This window comes from Macaca thibetana, chromosome 7, assembly GCF_024542745.1.
Source record: "Macaca thibetana thibetana isolate TM-01 chromosome 7, ASM2454274v1, whole genome shotgun sequence".
NCBI lineage: Eukaryota > Metazoa > Chordata > Mammalia > Primates > Cercopithecidae > Macaca > Macaca thibetana.
The window spans coordinates 137,066,793-137,084,019 of NC_065584.1; the positions used below are offsets into that span (position 1 = coordinate 137,066,793).

Consider the following 17,227-nt stretch of genomic DNA (forward strand, 5'->3'; position numbering starts at 1 on the left):
TCTTCCTGGTCTAGTTAAGGCAAATGCTATGGTGGTAATTTTTCTATCCCCTTCCCTAAGGATGTGAGGGTAAGGTTAGCGACCCACCGCTGCGCTGCACTTCTGCTTCAGAAGCAAAAGAAAGACAATAGCCAAAGGGTTACTGGAGAAGCAAAATATATATATATATATTTTAATTTTTTTTTTTTTGAGATGGAGTCTCGCTCTGTCGCCCGGCCTGGAGTGTAGTGGCCGGATCTCAGCTCACTGCAAGCTCCGCCTCCCGGGTTTAGCCATTCTCCTGCCTCAGCCTCCCGAGTAGCTGGGACTACGGGCGCCCGCCACCTCGCCCGGCTAGTTTTTTGTATTTTTTAGTAGAGACGGGGTTTCACCGTGTTAGCCAGGATGGTCTCGATCTCCTGACCTCGTGATCCGCCCGTCTCGGCCTCCCAAAGTGCTGGGATTACAGGCTTGAGCCACTGCACCCGGCCTGCAGAAGCAAAATAAATAGTTTTCACTTATTACAGATTTTGTGGTCCAATTCTCCAAGGTGCATAAAACCAGCACACTGAGATAGGGCCAATGAGTCTAAGTGTTATATCGTGGCTTTCTTGTCTCATAGTACACCCCAGAGAATACCTGAAACCCTGTGTAAGCCAACACCAAGGTTAAAAATACCTCTCTCTCCTCTGGCTGGGGGAGAGAGTAGGCTTCACCTTGTAGAGGGACAGTAAAGGCCATAGCCACACTTGCTTGACTAGGACATTCTCTTGCTGGAGACCTGCCCAAATACAAGTATAGCCCACCAATTTCTCCCAGAAGCATGGTTGGTTCCTTCTTGAACTGTCATCATGACTTCAGAAATGTTGGGAAGGACTTTCTTCTAGCAAAAACTACCTCCTCTGCCTTAATAGCCAGAGAGTCAGCCACCTGAAATTCTTTTCCCTAAAAAAAAAAACAAAAAAAAAGAGGCAGAGTCTTGCTATATTGCCCAGGGTGGTCTTGAACTCCTGCTTTCTTTTTTTTTTTTTTTTTTTTTTTTTTTTTTTTTTTTTTGAGACGGAGTCTCGCTCTGCCGCCCAGGCTGGAGTGCAATGGCCGGATCTCAGCTCACTGCAAAACGCCAAAAAAAAGCCTCCCGAAAACTAAGGCGCCCGCCACCTCGCCCGGCTAATTTTTTGTATTTTTAGTAGAGACGGGGTTTCACCGTGTTAGCAGATGGTCTCGATCTCCTGACCTCGTGATCCGCCCGTCTCGGCCTCCCAAAGTGCTGGGATTACAGGCTTGAGCCACCGCGCCCGGCCCGAACTCCTGCTTTCAAGTGATCTTCCCGCCTAGTCCTCCCAAAGTCCTGGGATTACAGATGTGAGCCACCCCACTTGGCCAGCCACCTGAAATTCTATCAGGGACAGATTCCTTTAGCTGAAGTCATGTTCGAATGTAATCCTCCCAAGAATGGTAACATTATCCATCAATGTATGAAACAAAACAACTTGTGGTTATTGAAAAAGTCATATGTGCATATAGTAAAACAAAATTCAAATAGTACAAAAGGGTGTATAGCTGGGCACAGTGACTCATGCCTGTAATCCCAGCGCTTTGGGAGGCTGAGGCAGGAGGGTCACTTGAAGCTACGAGTTCAAGACCAGGGCAAAAAGCAAGACCCCTGACTCTACAAAAAGCAAAAATGAGCTCAGCATGGTGGCGCGTGCCTATGGTCCCAGCTACTCAGGAGGCTGAAGTGACCTATGACTCCACCACTGTACTCCAGCCTGTACCGTGGAGTTAGACCCTGTCTCTAAAGAAAAAAAAAAAAAAAAGAGTATACATTAAAATTAGTCTTCTTTCTCCCCAGTACCCTCAGTACCCCAGTTATTCCCCGTCTCTCCAACCCCCATCTCCCAGCAATCATACTCAGCAGCCTTATCTGGGCTTCCTGAAATATTCTGTACATTTTCAGGCATATGTATAATATATGCCCCTTTATAGCCCTCCCTCTTTTTGCCTCCTTGCTTTTGCTCCAAGGGTAACTTAGCACTTGGAGAGGGATTTCATCCTTCTCAGCAGCTGCCCTGTGTTCCGTGGTCACCACAACAGAGGGCAGAAGCTGACCTGGCTCAAGGATGATCGAGAGGCTCAATATTTCCTTCAACAAACAAACAAAAAAATGCCAAGGTCACCTTAAGGTGGCTTGCTTTAGTAAGACGTAAGCTCATAAAACAGTCTTTAGTCAATGAAACCTGGTAAAATATTTTGGGAGTAAGTTAAGTTTCACCATGAGAAGTGCTTATAAACTTTGAGAGCGAGGTAGAGCTTCACACAGCCAGCCTTCTTCTACCTGAATATGTTGCTGCTACTCCTGCTTTTGTCCCTTATGGGTTTAGGGTGCAGGTAGAGACCAGGCAGAGCAGTTGTGAAAGTAGAAGGGGTTGGACCTTGCCCAGAACGAGGGGTGAGATCAGGGTAGGGGTGTAAGTTAAAAATAAAGACAGACAAATCCATTTCCCAGGAGAACACAGGGGAGTTTCCTGTAGAAGCCTGAAGCATTCTGATTTCTATATAAAACATTTCATGTTTGTGACTTACTTGATTCTAAGGTTGGAGTTAAGTAGACTCCATCCATATAATAAGTAAGTAGGTTTTGTGTTTCATGAGATTAAGATAAATGTGGTCTAATTGAGCACTACCAGTTTCATACATGTTTGATACTTTATATAACTTGTATAATTATCATTTATGTCACTCAGCTTTTCCGTGTGACACTTTCTCCATTTATAAGATACACTTAGAATTCTGTCAGTTTAGAAATTTTTATCTGAATCTCAAACTTTTAGATTTAACTTCCAGGTTACAAAAACATGAAAGAATAGAGAAAAAGCTAAATAACATCACTAAGAAACCATTAGACACATCCAGGAGGCCTGCCATTTGGCAGGTCAACTGATGCCATGTCAACAGTCAGTAGCATGACAGAAAGAGACTGTTAAGAGATTGAGAGACTATAGGGACATTAAAAAACAGATGCAATGTATCATCTTGTATTGGATCTTAGTTTAGACAAACCAAGTATAAAGGACATTTTCAGGACAATTTGGGAAATTTGAGTTTTAATTAGGAATTATACATTAAAGAATATAATTATTTTATTTAATTCTTCCCCAGAAAATCCTTATGCAGAAAGGATTATAATCATACCATTTGGCTAAATGTAAAAATGTTATTTTGACTCTAAAAAAAGTTTTATTTGCAAAAGATGTACCCTGAAGTTAAAAAAATGGTGTTTTTCCTCCCCTTGAACTTTGAGTTCTTAAAATAAAGGTTACCAGACCAGGATAAACATGGCTGTGCTACGTTTTCATTTTTGTGTTGGTTGCTCAGAAGCAAGTGTCATTATTAACAACTGGGATGGGGTGTGTGGAGAGGAAATTACAGCTAATCAAAATGTTTGCAGCCATACACGGCTGTCTTTCTTGAGTTACCTCTTTGTGGGTATTGAGTTCTTGTATTAAGTTTTGCACGATCAGCAGGGCAGGACATGTGTTATGTAAAGCCAGGGTTCTTGCATCACAGTATTCAAGCCCTCTTACCCAGATCCTATCACATTCAGCTGCAGATGTAGCAAGAAGTTCCAAAGAAAGAAAGAAAGAAAAAAAAAAAAAAAGCGTGTCCCAGGACTACAACCTGCACTCTGGGTCTCAGTATATTATGAATTAAAGAGAACAATAAAGACTCCCTGTTGGGTGGGAAGGCAGAGGTAAGTCACTTGGGGCTTCAGGGCCCTCCAAGCATAGAAACCTCAGAATCCTGTCTGAGTCTCCCCTTTCTAAGAATCCTTCCTCAGGAGGAACCAGTGAGAAGAACCAACTATTATCTGGGCACTCCAGCTTCCTGGGCTGGAAGATTTGGACTAGACCTTGAGGTTCCTATAGAGGCAGCTGCCCTCAGTGGCCCCCAACCTGAGCCTGGACCTGAGAGTCAGGAACAGCTCCCATTAGAACTGCCTCTTTAAGCTCATTCCTGTCTGTCCTAATATCCCTCAAGCCGAGGCCCCAGGGATCCCTGCTGGATTCTGGCTGATTCAGAAGGCCGTGTCCTACACATCCTTCCAAGCGGCTGCTCTGCTGAGTGGGCTGGGAGGAGGTGCAGCCTGCTGGGCAGTAAGCATTGACTGAGTATTCTGATAGCGCTGGGGAGCTCTCTGAGCAGGCACCACATGCCCATCTCTCCATTAGCCGTAGGCTATGGATTAGGAGTGGTAGAAAGGATATCTTTAAATAGATTTCTTTGTTTGTTTGTTTGCTTTGAGGCCTAGTGATTGAGGTCACTCTGGGAAAAGTTTCAGGAAGCTCTGGTCAGAAACTTTGGGTTTTACATTTCACAACCATTATCCTTCCACTGGGGGAAAGAAAAGGTTAGTTGGGGGGTGGGGGGTAGAGAAACAAGGACCAGAAGTTCCCAGCCTAGGAAAATCAGAATATGAAACATTATTGAAATACATATTAATATTTCATATGTCTTAGTCATGGCTGGGAGGGTTCGGCCTAGTTGGCAAACTCAGCTTTATCAGGGAATCCTTGGTATCTGCTGCTGAAATGCAACTCAGATCCTTATCACCTTTGAGCCTGTCCTTCACAGACAAAAGACATGAGTTTGGAATGTGTTTCTGCACTGTGGAAGGGGGAATAGACTTATTCAACATCTTGGCTTTAAGTCCTAGCTCTGGTACTTGTTAATCTTGGTGTTTTAAATAAGTCTCTTGGCAGGCATTGTGGCTTATGCTTGTAATCCCCGCACTTCAGGAGGCCAAGGTGGGAGATCCCCTGAGCCCAGGAGTTGGAACAACCAGCCTGGGCAATTTAGTGAGACCATTTCTACAAAAAAATTTAAAACTAGTTTTTTTTTTTTTTTTTTTGAGACGGAGTCTCGCTGTGTCTCCCAGGCTGGAGTGCAGTGGCGTGATCTCGGCTCACTGCGAGCTCCGCCTCCCGGGTTCACGCCATTCTCCCGCCTCAGCCTCCCAAGTAGGTGAGACTACAGGCGCCTGCCACCACGCCCGGCTAGTTTTTTGTATTTTTAGTAGAGACCGGGTTTCACCATGTTAGCCAGGGTAGTCTCGATCTCCTGACCTCGTGATCCACCCGCCTCGGCCTCCCAAAGTGCTGGGATTACAGGCTTGAGCCACCGCGCCCGGCCTAAAACTAGTTTTGTGTGGTGGTGCATACCTGTAGTCCTAGCTACTCGAGAGGATAGCTTGAGTCCAGAAGGTCAAGGTTGCAGTGAGCTATGATCACACCACTGCACTCCAGCCTGGGTGACAAAATAAACAAACAGACAAACGGAAAAAAACAACAAAAACAAGTTTCTTGGCCTCCCTGGGGCTCAGCAACTAACAGATAACTGAGATAACTGTGGTCAGGTACAGGCTCGGGAAACTGTACATGGTGAGCAGATCTGGGGCTTGTGAGAGAAGACAGAAGAGAATTGAGTGAAGCTCCTTCCAGGCCCACAACAAAAAATTATAAATTTGGAGGCTGGGCATGGTGGCACACACCTGTAGTCCTAGCTACCTGGGAGGCTGAGGCAGGAGGATCGTTTGTGCTCAGTAGTTTGAGGTTGCAGAGAGCTGTGATCACACCACTGCATTCCAGCCTGGGTGACAGAGCAAGATTGTCTCCAGTATACGTACATAGATATATACACAAATATATAATTTGGTTGTAGTTTTATTTTTAAAATATATTTTAAATGATGGAACTTCCTATACTAGCATATAATTTATAATTTCTTTGTAATTCATTTTTTGAAAGTGTTAAACATTTGCAAGTCGCCCTTTATTGTTCTTTCACCAGTGTGGTATTAATCACCCAGTGATAGGCCGGGCGCGGTGGCTCAAGCCTGTAATCCCAGCACTTTGGGAGGCCGAGACGGGCGGATCACTAGGTCAGGAGATCGAGACCATCCTGGCGAACACGGTGAAACCCCGTCTCTACTAAAAAATACAAAAAAAAAACTAGCCGGGCGAGGCGGCGGGCGCCTGTAGTCCCAGCTACTCGGGAGGCTGAGGCAGGAGAATGGCGTAAACCCGGGGGGCGGAGCTTGCAGTGAGCTGAGATCCAGCCACTGCACTCCAGCCCGGGCGACAGAGCCAGACTCCGTCTCAAAAAAAAAAAAAAAAAAAAAAAAATCACGCAGTGATTACCCAGAGATAATGCTTAGGGCTCCTTCCTGATGCCCCAGGCTAGGGGATAGACAGGGTAGGGGATAGGGTGGGGATGGCGTGTGGGCTGGTAGTTTTACCTCCAAACCTTACATCACTGTTTACAAGTTCATTCCAATCTGCCTCATCATGTAAATCCCCATAAAAATGGCATCTCCCTATAGTGACTGTCCATCAAATCATGACTTTGTCACCTTCTGCTCCTGTGTTCCGGGTATCTCATTGTTTTACCTCCCTCTCTCTGCTCCCTTTTTCCCTGGGTTTTGCTGATGGTAAACTGGTCAAGTGCTGCCACCTACTGGTCAACCTGTATATTACTAAAGAGCTGTGGTTTGGAAAAGGTTAAGGCCCAAGGTGCCTGTGTTACAAATGACTGGATTGCTGCTTTTCACATAATTTTGTTAGCAGCCTATCAGGCAAAGAAAGAGTTCACAACTGACCTTTCAGGGAAAAACGAATTTTGACACAGTTGTTTAATGAATGTTAAAACTTTTTATGTTGAAATAGTTTTAGATTTACAGAAAAGTTGCACAAATGGTACAAGAAGTTCTGCTTGGCCTTTGCTCAGTGTTCCCTAATATTAACATTCCTAAGAGTAACTGCAGGACAATAATTGAAAGCAGGAATTGGACATTTGTACAATACTGTTAACTACTCCACAGACATAATTTTAAGTTTGCCAGCTTTCTCACTAATGTTCTTTTTCTTATCCAGGATCCAATGATTCATTATCTTCTATTATATTTAGTTGTCTTGTCTCCTGGACTCCTCTAATCTATGACGGCTCCTCCATCTTTCTTGACTTTCACACTTTTTTTTTTTTTTTTTTTTTTTTTGAGACAGGGTCACCTAGGCTGGAGTGCAGTGGCACGATCATCAGGGCTCACTGCAGCCTCGACCTCCTGGGCTCAGGAGCTCCTCCCACCTCAGCCTCGCGAGTAGCTGGGACCACAGGTGCATGCCACCACACCTGGTGATATGGTTTGGCTCTGTGTCCCCACGCAAATCTAGTCTCAAATTGTAATCCCCATAATCCCCATGTCTTGAGAGAGGGACCGGGTGGGAGGTGATTGGATCACAGGGGTGGTCTCCCCGATGCTGTTCTCGGGATGGTGAGTGAGTTCTTACAAGATCTGATGGTTTTCTAAGGCAGTTTTCCCTTGCTGGCTCTCCCCTGCCTGCCGCCATGTAAGATGTGTTTGCTTCCCGTTCTGCCATGATTGTAAGTTTCCCGAGGCCTCCCTAGCATTGGGGGAACTGTGAGTCAATTAAACCTCCTTTGTTTATAAATTACTCAGTCTCAGGTACTATCTTTATAGCAGTGTGTGAATGGACTAATACACCCGGCTAATACATATGTATAATATATATAATATAATATATAATTATAATATATGATACAATACATAATATATAAAGTATATATTATATATAATATATAAAACCCTGTCCCCACTATATATAATATATAATATTATTATGTATAATATAATATATATAGTGGAGACAGAGTATTTTTTTACGTTGCCCAGGCTGGTCTTGAACTCCTGGACTCAAGCCATCTGCCTGCCTCGGCCTCTCAAAGTGCTGGGATTACAGGATTACAGACGTAAGCCACTGCACCTGACGACCTTCACACTTTGAAGAGTAATGGTCAGTTGTCTTGTGAAATGTCCCTCAGTTTTTCCGCTATTTTCTCATGATTAGGTTGAGGTAATCTGTCCTTGGGGAGAATACTACCATGTTCTTAGTGCATCATATAAGGGGATGCATGATGTTGATACATCTGATTTATTAGTAGTGTTGCTAACTTTCATCTCTTGGTTAAGCGGGGGACCGTCAAGTTCCTCCTGTTTAAAGTTGCTATTTTTCCTTTGTAATTAATAAGTATTGCAGGAAAATGCTTTGAGATAATGCAAATATCCTATTTCTTACCATGCTTTACCTATTGACTTTAGAATTCCTGGATGGTTCTTGCCTGCAGCAATAATTAATGTGGTATTCATTTGCGTAGTTGTGATTACCTATTTTCATCTCTCCTACATTTTAAAACAGGAATTCTACTCTAAGGAAGAGCGTCCCTTTCCCCCATTTATTTATCTATTCAATTATATATTTAACTCAGTATGGACTCATGCATATTTTATTCCGTGGACTATAATCCAATATTATCATTATTTATTTTGTTGTTCAAATTATCCAAGCTTAGGCTTTGGGAGCTCTTTCAAGCTAGCTTCTGTGCCCTTTGACATGCCCCATAATTTTTAAAAAACAGCTTTCTGGAGGTATAATTGACAAGTACAAATTGTGCTAATTTACACTGTATAACAATATATATATGTGTGTGTGTATATGTGTGTGTGTGTGTGTGTGTATATATATATATCAGCTTTCTCAGGAACCTCACAGACCACACCATGTTATTCTCAATGTGTGAACTCAGAAAAGGGCATGTGAAATCGCCTTTCCTGAGCACAATTACTCAATTACTACCCAATTATCAGAAGTATCCAACCCAGGACCTCAGGACCTTGGCATTTTACCCTGTGGAGAAATAGACTTGGCATGACAAAAGTAGCAATTATGAAGAAGTTACAAAAGTTTTAAAAAAAGAGTGGGTGCGGTGGCTCATGCCTGTAATCCCCGCACTTCGGGAGGCCAAGGTAGGTGAATCACTTGCGGTTAGGAGTTAGAGGCCAGCCTGGCCAATATAGCGAACCCCCGTCTCTACTAAAAATACAAAAATTAGCTGAGCGTGGTGGTGCACGCCTGTAGTCCCAGCTACTCAGGAGGCTGAGGCAGGAGAATTGCTTGAGCCCAGGAGGCGGAGCTTGCAGTGAGCTGAGATGGTGCCACTGCACTCCACCCTGGGGTGACAGAATGAGGCTCTGTTTCAAAAAAAGAATCTTTGAGTTCTGAAGCTTTCTGAACCACTAACATGTATGGCTGCTGGCTTCCTTCCTGAGAGGGCATGTGAACATCAGCTTGGTGCTTTCATCCTTGGGCAGAGAGGAATGACAGAGAAGGAAGTCTGAAAAGCATCTCCTCTACAAAGGCGACGAGAACACTGGCAAAAATGGTCAAAATCAACTTTTTCAGAACTCTGGAAATTATCCAAAGGCTTGCAACAGTTGGAGGAATGTTTAAGAAAAACAGCCTGAATCTCAGTAAGAACAGCCAGGTTCGTGACATTTTAACTTGGGCTATTCCTACAACCCCTGATATGGTAATACAGGAGTTACCAAGAAATTATTTTAGTCAGTTAGAGCAGGTAAAAGAGTTCTCAGTGGAATTTTCCTTGAATAAAAAGTATCCCCCTAACCACTTCTTCACTAGCAGAAAGTATCCTGAAAAATCAAGCTGCAAGCATAGATATGCAAGCTAGATGCTTGCATATGTAAATGACAGCGGGTGTAACTGGAAGCCAGGTACATTCAATATGGTGATTCCCGCTCCCTTTCCTTGTCACCATATGTGCCAGTTTCATGGCAGCAGCCAGGTAAAGCCACGTGTGCAGGTGTCATGGCAACAGCCAGGTAGAAGTCACATTTGCATAATAAACGATTAGGCTGGGAGGGCCAGTTTCTTCACAGGTTATGTAAATGACACACCTGGTCAACCCAATCCCTCGGGCCCTATGTAAAACGATCACTGCCTCCTGGAGCCTCTCTGCAAAATCAATCAGACCTGCTCTCTCAACATGAGAAAGCTTTCTCTCCCTTTCCTCTTCTGTGTCTATTAGACTTTGCAGTCCTAAACCCACTCCTTGTGTGTGACTGCGTCCTTAATTTTCTTGGCGTGAGACAATGAACTCCAGGTATTTACTCCAGACAATGGAGCTGTTTCAACAGTTTGGCTGTGTCCCCACCCAAATATTATCTTGAATTGTAATCGCCATATTCCCCACGTGTCTAGGGAGAGAGCTGGTGGGAGGTGACTGGATCATGGGGGATGTTCTCCCATGCAGTTCTCATGATAGTGAGTGAGTCCTCACAAAATCTGATGGTTTCATAAGGGGCTCTTCCCCCTTCACTCCTCTGTCTCTTGCCTGCCACCATGTGAAGAAGGTGCCTGCTTTCTTGCTTCCCCTTCTGCCATGATTGTGTTTCCTGAGGCTTCCTTAGCCATGTGGAACTGTGAGTTAATTAAACCTGCTTCCTTTATCAATTACTCAGTCTTGGGTATTATCTTTATAACAGTGTGAGGATGGACTCATACACCCTCTTCCCCAGCTTTGCAGTCTCCTTAAGAACTAACAGCCCTGCCACCTCTGGAGGGGGAACAGGAGGGCAGAAGGGGTTTGATGCTCTCTCAAAACACCATTCTCAGATCATTGCCATTCTTTGACTTATCAGGAAGTTCTCTGGGAACCTCCATTCACAGGGCTTTTAAACATTTTACCTGGTTCTGATGCCAGTAGGCTGAGGGAGGCCCCCAAAAGCAGGTGGCACGTTGACCCCAGCCAGTGTCCAGGATGTTGACATCATCGTGAGAAGGAATTCAAGGATGAGTCAGAAAACAGGGAAAGCGTGGAGATTTATTGTAAAGGGAAAACTAAAAAAAAAAAAAAAAAGGGGAGAGTGTGCATACTCAAGAGAGAGTCTTACAGTGGGGTTTGCGGTTTCTATCTTCATGGGTTTCTTTCACCAAAGGGGTGGAATACTCATGAAGATTCCTGGAAAAAGGTAGAGATTTCTTGGAACTCTGGTGCCAGTCATTTTTACACCAAATACAGGTGTTCCCAGAACTGTCATGGTACTGGTGGGCATGTGATTGAGTATGTTAATGAGCATATAATGAATTCCTAGGAGAAACCGAGGTCAAATCCGGTGCCATGTTGGGTCCAGTCAGTCTTAGCCAGCTTGGTTCACACCCTGGCTCAGTCCCTAACTTTTGCAGCTATTCTGATAGTTTCCTTTTGCTTAGTCATGTGAAACTACTGCCTGTAATATTCTGTTCTCTTGTGACCACCCTGTATTATTCCTGTCTCAACTCAGTTTCCATCAATTCCTGAGGCATTTGTCAAAAACAATCAGGGGGCTTGGTGTGGTGGCTCATGCCTGTAATCCCAACCCTTTGGGAAGCCAAGGTAGGAGGACTGCTTGAATCCAGGAATTTGAGACCAGCCTGGGCAATATGGCAAGACTGTCCCCACCAAAAAACCAAACAACAAAAACAATCAAGGATGATTGTTTAATATTGCAGTTGCCGGAGCCAGGGACAACAGTTGAGACCAACTCAAAAGCTGACCAAAAATCTTAAAGGAAAATTTGGGGAATGAGATATGAAATGTGAAAGGGAAGTAAAAACTTGGGACCCCACTTCACTCGGCCAAAAGGAAAAAATTAATCTGAAAGCTGAGGCATGCAAGAAGCTGCCTTTTCTTTTGTTCCTAACCAGATGGCTACAGATAAAAGGTTAAATATCTTTACAGGTAGCTACTCTATGTTCACGTTATCTTATATGATGTGCTGATTTACTGAGAGTGAGAGGAATATATAATTGACTCTTCCCCTACCGTTCCTTTTCTCTTGCAACGTGTGGATGACCATGCCTTCCCTCTTTCCCCTCCAGTCCACTTTGCCCCTTTAAACATTGAAGTGCTCAAATTCGTCTTTGGAGAAAGGCACAGACCACAGACTGCTTCTGTGATTCTGTGTTTTTTTCTTCCAGGAATGTCCTTAAACTTGGCCAAATAAACGTCTAAATTGATCGAGACCTGTCTCAGATATACTTTTTGCTTTACCCCATTGAGGGCTTTGGAAAGTTGCAATGTGTTCCTGAGAATCTGGACTGCTCTGCACACCTGTGTGACATATTCTCCTTTATTTAAAGTCAACTGATTATGAACAGCAATCACATCCACCAAATACCTTCATGGCAACACCTAGTGTTTGATTGAGTAACTAGGGACCAGAGACTAGTCAAGTTGACACATAAAACTGATCATCACAAGACAGAACAGAGCCATATAGGAACAGAGCTATATAGGAACATTATAAACAAAATGTTTATATAGCATTGAAATCGGTATTAATCATCCTTGGGGCAGAGCTCAGCATACCTCCCACCATCCCACTGGTATGCCCCAAAGCCCATTCATGACTCTACATGTGAAAGTACTGAGAGATAAATGGGCATGATATATGCAACCTATTCTCCAAAGGTTCCAGGAAAATAATTATGTAAACATATACACAGAGAATGATAAAGCAAATGTGACAAAATATAAAGCATTGTTAAATCTGGCTAGTACGTACACAGGAATTCTTTATGCATCCTTGCGACTTTTCTGTAAGTTTGAAATTATTTCAAAATAAAACTTTTTAGAAAATGTCCACAAAAAGCTTTGTAGAAGAACATTAATATCACCTTCATTAAAAGTAGCCAAGGCTGGGTACCGTGGCTCATGCTTATAACCCCAGCTCTTTGGGAGGCCAGGAGTTCAAGAACAGCCTGGGCAACATGGCAAGAACCTGTCTCTACAAAAACAAAAACAAAAACAAAACACAAAAAACAAAAAACAAAACACACACACACACACACACACACACACACATGTGGGGTATGGTGGCATGTGCCTGTAGTTGCAGCTACTTGGAAGACTGAGGCAGGAGGATCACGTTAGCCCAGGAGGTCCAGGTTGCAGTGAGTGGTAATCACGCTGCTGCACTCCAGCCTGGGTGACAAAAGGAGACCCTATCTCAAAATAAATAAATAATTTAAAAAGGGAAAACAGTCCTACTCCTGTATTTAAAAAATGAAACACCTTAGAAAATGGTTTTTTTGTTCGTCTGCTTGTTTGTTTTGAGACGGAGTCTCCCTCTGTTGTCAGGCTGGAGTACAGTGACAGGATCTCGGCTCACTGCAACCTTCGCCTCCTGGGTTCAAGCGATTCTGCTGCCTCAGTCTCCCGAGAAGCTGGGACTACAGGCATGCGCCACCACACCTGGCTAATTTTTTTGTATTTTTAGTAGAGACGGGGTTTCACCATGTTGACCAGGATGGTCTTGATCTCTTGACCTCGTGATCTGCCTGCCTCGGCCTCCCAAAGTGCTGGGATTACAGGCATGAGCCACTGCGCCCGGCCGTAAATAGTTTTTTTAACTGGAAAAAATCTGCATTTTAAGATATTTGCTGAGCGTGTAATCCCAGCTATTAGGGAGGCTGAAGCCCAGGAGGATCACTTGAACCTAGGAGTTTGATGCTAGCTTGGGTAACAGGGCAAGACCCTGTCTCTAAATCTATCATCTATCTATCATCTATCTATCTATCTATCTATCTATCTATCTATCTATCTATCTATCTATCTATCTATCTATCATCTATCTATCTATCTATCTCTCATCTATCTATCTATCATCTATCTATCTATCATCTATCTATCTATCTATCTATCATCTATCTATCTATCCATCTATCTATCATCTATCTATCTATCTATCTATCTATCTATCATCTATCTATCTATCTATCCATCTATCTATCATCTATCTATCTATCTATCTATCTATCATCTATCTATCTATCTATCTATCTATCTATCTATCATCTATCTATCTATCTATCTATCTATCTATCTATCTATCTATCTATCTATCTATCTTTCCATCCATCCATCTATCAATCATCTATCTAATTTGCTGATAATGAATATAGCTAAGATTTATTGAGGATTTATATACCAGACACTGGGCTAAGCTTTACCTACTTCTAGTGTCTAATCCTCACAACCACCCTGTAATGTAGATATTTATGCCCATTTTACAGACGAAGAAACAGACTGAGGGAGGTTAAGTAATTTGCCCAAGGTCTTGCAATTAGTAATCAGCACAGCAGGAAAGCCAAACCTGGTTTCCCTGTTGCCTGAGCCAGGCCTCTTGATCGGTTACTACATTCTACTAAAAAGGACCTTAATTTCCCTACCCCGCCCCCCAGCTTCTGAGACACACAAATACCCACACAAGTTATTTTACTGGAGAGGCCTTTTAAGGACGATCCTCTCTAATTATAATTTTTACTTCTTCTGAGAGTCAATCAGGTTAATATAAATGGCTAATCTCTAGAAATAGAATGTTCCACTTTCATTTAAAAGCATTATTTTGCTCCACTAGACAACATCTCTTTATTTTCCCTGAATTAATCTTTCTTTGACCATGGCACTGGCTTTTGTTTTCAAGTGTGTTGTCCTCTCCGTTTCACCCTTCCTCCAAAGAAAATCGATGAGCTACTTGCTTAGGATTTCAGGTAGAATAAAAACAAAAGAAGGCAAGAATTGTCTAAATTTAAAGTGCTGGAAAATCCAACATTTTATTTACTACATTTTGGTGACTACATAAATGCTGAAACATTTTAACACTGAAAAGCATGATGGCATCATCACTTGCTTTTTTTTCTTTTTTTCTTTTTTGCTTAGCAAACACAGCAGATGATATTGCACGGCATAAAGTGAGAACAGTAGCGAAGCTTAAAATAAATGAAAGAAACCTTAATGCAGTACAGGAGATACTCAGAAACAAACCAGAATAATGCCTAATGCATTACACGTTTTTGTTGCTACACACAAAAATACAGAAGAAGCATTGGACAGAGAGAAAGAGAGAGAGACAAAATATTAGCAAACAACCATAACAGGGTACAATAATCATTTAGTCTGAAATGTAGATGCAACATAGAAACTACCACTGTTTTCTAATTGACAAAGAAAATGACAGCAACATTTGTCTTTTATCAAAAAATCTTCTAAGCCCCTCATGGTTAGGGTTTTAATTAATTATTTAATTATGTATTTACCCTTTTTTTTTTTTTTTGTCTTTTTTTTCATTGTTAAGGAAGAACTCCCTCTGCTCTTGGAAGATTTTCTACTCTACTGATCTTTTTTATTTTATTTTATTTTTACCTGATGATTGTCTTAGGCACCCTCCTTACGTAATAAACCATCAAGCTAACTTGAACAGGGAAACTGAGTCACACTCAAACAATAGCTAAGGTCAAAAGTGTAGTGAAAATAGAAAAAGGGGGAAGGGATAGGTCTAAGTGAGTGACAGATAGGCTGATTCAGACAGGACAATAAGCACAGGGAGATATGAAGACAATTACCAAAGCAAGTGGAAGACAAGGTTTTCAACTTTATTGTATTGAAAAATACTTGTCACTTGGTTCAGATAGCAAATCTAAAATGAGCCCACAATGATTATGTAATAAATGCAGAACATACCACAACAAATCGAGACTAACATGGAAACGGATGTGACCTTGTGAATACAACGCCGCTCAGCGCTTCACTGCTCAACAATTGTCCTAGGTTTCCATAACTCATCGCACAGCATTGGTATTAAAAACAAATAATTGGTCAATGCTTTCCAAGAGCACACTGAGTGATCCTGCAACCCAAAGCAGATTTATTGCCCTATTAAAACACATAATGAGTATAAAAATGTTCCTAAGAAAATGTAACATTTGACCTGAAGTCTAAGCCCTCTCTTTCCTTCCCTATCACAAACACCCCTGTGGAGGGGAAAAATAAAAATAAAAAATAAGGCAAAATTTGTATGTTGAGAGGGAAAGTATTTACATCTATGGGTTTATGACGTGTAGTCAGAGCAACTTCTTTCAGCATAATAAAACAAAATAGTGGGCACCGACTCTTCTGAGGATGCCACTGTCAGTTGAGAATTCCGTGTGTGTGCTCATCACAAGTAGGGCCAAGTATCTGAACTGCCTCCATGAAGGGAGCTGAGGGCAGGGATCATCTCTAGTGCAGAAAAGAAACCAGTCGGAAGATGAAGAGTGAGTGGAGACAAACTCAGAGAGGCATGGAGTACATTCACCCCAGGACCCTGACATTTGAGGATGACTCCTGTGACTTTGGTAGGGATGTGTAGGGAGAGGAGGGGCAGTCGTGAGTAGCAGATTCCAAGAAACTGATGTGGAGAGGGATGTGTAACTTTGATTTTTCCCTTAAATTCTATTGATAATTGAGGCCAAGCAATCGTGTTTTGCATCTACTGTGGACTGGCCAGAGGGGAAGGGGCTGGGTCAAGCTGCTCCCCAGCCTTGACTTTCTGTCTAAGGGCATGAGGCCATTACACTCTCCTCTCAGCTTTGCAAAAGGAACTGTGTCTCCATGCCCTGCCCCCTGCCTTGAAGCAATTCAGAAACTTGGGAAAACCTAGAGGATTTCCAAATTCAAGTTAGCTTGTCTCTGAGTTTTTACACTCTACTTCTCATACCCGTGCGAATGGTTAAAAAAAAAAAAAAGTAGCAAAGTATCTCACAAATGCCGGTGCTTTGAAATATTTAAAAAGTCTTAAATTCTTTGGAATTTCAGGTCTTACCTGCAAAGTAATCTTTTCTAAAAAAATTAATAAATTAAAGGAAGAACACGAATAATGCCTTTCTTTCTAAATGACAAAAAGGACTATCTTGAAACACTCACTTTGGCATGTACAAGTTTCTGAGGGGGGACCTGGCAGTGTTTACAGCACACATTGAAATACCTACTAAGAAAAAGCTAAAGATACACCCTGCAGTTAAGAGAAGCTCTTGCCTTCAGCTTATCTTAGCATCGAGAACAAAAAGATTGTAACATAAAGCTTTGGCCATTTCGATTCTACTATATACATTTTAAAAACTACACAGTCATAAATTAAAGCAATGATTAAATAAGCTCATATAAAATGTAATTAAATTAAAAAAAATCACAGCACGTTATAGAGAAAAATAGGAACCAGCTTCACAAAAAAGAGATTTTATATATATATATATATATATGTATTTTTTTTTTACCCTGTGGAAACAAATTTTCTACGGAACACAAAAACTTCATAAGTAACCATCAAAACAAAAATCATTTCTCATTCCATTCTTGCTTTTTTACACAACCCTTAACTCACCGGGGGGAACATTTCCAGAAATTAAGTCTTCCTTGAGCAACAGAGCAGTTCTGCCAAGAAAATAAACCCCAAACCAAAGGGGAGGGGGGACATCCCAAACATACAAACTACAAAATAAATAAGAATTATAAAGTTT

General features: G+C 42.1%; 1 protein-coding gene across 6 annotated transcripts in view; it reads right to left on the reverse strand.

Annotated features, from left to right (window-relative positions):
• Nucleotides 1-17,227, reverse strand: part of ARPP19 (cAMP regulated phosphoprotein 19) — a 974,666-nt gene that overhangs the window by 185,772 nt on the left and 771,667 nt on the right. The window lies entirely within an intron of this gene.